The sequence below is a fragment of the Cynara cardunculus genome (genome assembly GCF_001531365.2).
Source record: "Cynara cardunculus var. scolymus isolate 2C chromosome LG 16, CcrdV1, whole genome shotgun sequence".
Classification (NCBI taxonomy): Eukaryota; Viridiplantae; Streptophyta; class Magnoliopsida; order Asterales; family Asteraceae; genus Cynara; species Cynara cardunculus.
Window position 1 is genome coordinate 7,289,756 of NC_037543.1, and position 1,762 is coordinate 7,291,517.

Below are 1,762 nucleotides of genomic sequence, written 5' to 3' on the forward strand. Positions count from 1 at the left end.
AGTGCATAAACTATATGTGCATGTCTGTTCGTATACGTAATTGTGTATGCGCATGCGAAATGGTGTTTATAAAATGGGTGTTATTTGTTTGATATACCAATACGATGTTATTATATGATGTAGTGATGAACGGGATGTTAAACACAATGGTGGATATGTGCACCCTTTCTTTGTGTGTGAAACATTAGTGTATGTGTGTGCGCTTAGATCACATAATATACACCTTCTCATAAATCATCACCGTGTACAAGACAATAACATAAATTAACAGTTGTTCATGTTTGTACTAAATGTGCATTCTTTTTGCCCATATATACACAACCATATACCCCCAACAAAATTATGGTGGAAACTGTTAATTTGTGTTCGTATATGGCTGGACCAACGTCAATATGTATGCATAAATCCGTGATGATCATAACTACCACATAAACTCACCAAAAATTAAAAAAGAATTGTTATTATGAAGCCGTGTTAACATTCCTTTTGGCCCATATATTCACATCAACAGACGCCCCACAAAAATAAGGTAGCATCTGCTATTTTGTGTTGATATCTTGTCCAACCATGAACCAATAGGCGAGACAATATTCTAATACAACAGTGATGATCATTATGTGAAAAACTTTGTTATTTAGGTGATAAACATTGGAACGATGTGAAGTTTTTAACATACGAAAAAACCTGCATATCGAGTACCTGTTTGTGAATGTCTATGCAGTTTACTTGCCCGATTTTCACAGTCATCTATGCCTCTAGTTCGAACCCTCCCCACACTATCAGATTGTGCTTCTAACGATGTCATATTCACCTTTTCCAACAGCTTCGGGTCTGTGTTACATCCAACTCCTTTTGCTGTGATAGCAGCTCTATCGTTTGATGCCCGGTCAACCTCTGCAATCACAGTGGGGCTCGTCCAAAATTGTGATAACGGCGATAACATAAAAGGATCGGATGTGGTTGTCATCTTAGGCAGAGTTACATCAACAACCGTCAATACTTTGTCACTACGTTGACCTTCATCCTGTCGGGTCTCCCATATGTTGTCTTTGAACATTCTTGCCAATTCCTGTTTGAATTGGTCGAAACAATTGTCACCGGAAAAACGTTCGACATATCCTTGCAGCAACATGTCTGTTTCCGTCCCTGAAGAATGGAGATCCGCGATTCGTTCACGCATCATTATGATGCATTCCTGCAAACCCATTCACAAATTGTGAAGCAATAAAAATACGTAACAATGTGGTATGTGCAAACAGCAAAAATAATTAAGTCAATCTTGTGTGTTTGACGATAAAAAAAAGACACATTTGTATGTGAAGTGGACATGATGAAGGAAGGCAGAGAATTGCAAAAAACTCGAATTGTGATTTCTTACGCAGATTGTGGACAGACATTTACAGAGCGTATTGACAAAGGTTGACACATTGGCTTTTTGACCCCCCAAAAGAAAACATTGTCATCTGTTGATTTGTGTGCTTACATGGACCATGAATGAACCACCGTGAACATCTTTATAATTTTTTTAAATGTATGTACATTACTTAAATATATGTTCATACATGGGCCCATATCCGAACACACCAAAAAATTAACGGATCAGCTGCTACTATGTGATCATAGATGGGCCAAAAACATCAGCTGACCATAAGACATTATGCACAATATGAAAGCAGAAGAACATGCGTAAAAACTAGCACAAACATTGAAACAATTTATTTAAGTTACCTCTTTAGTCACATTTTGATTTTCTGCTTCTTTG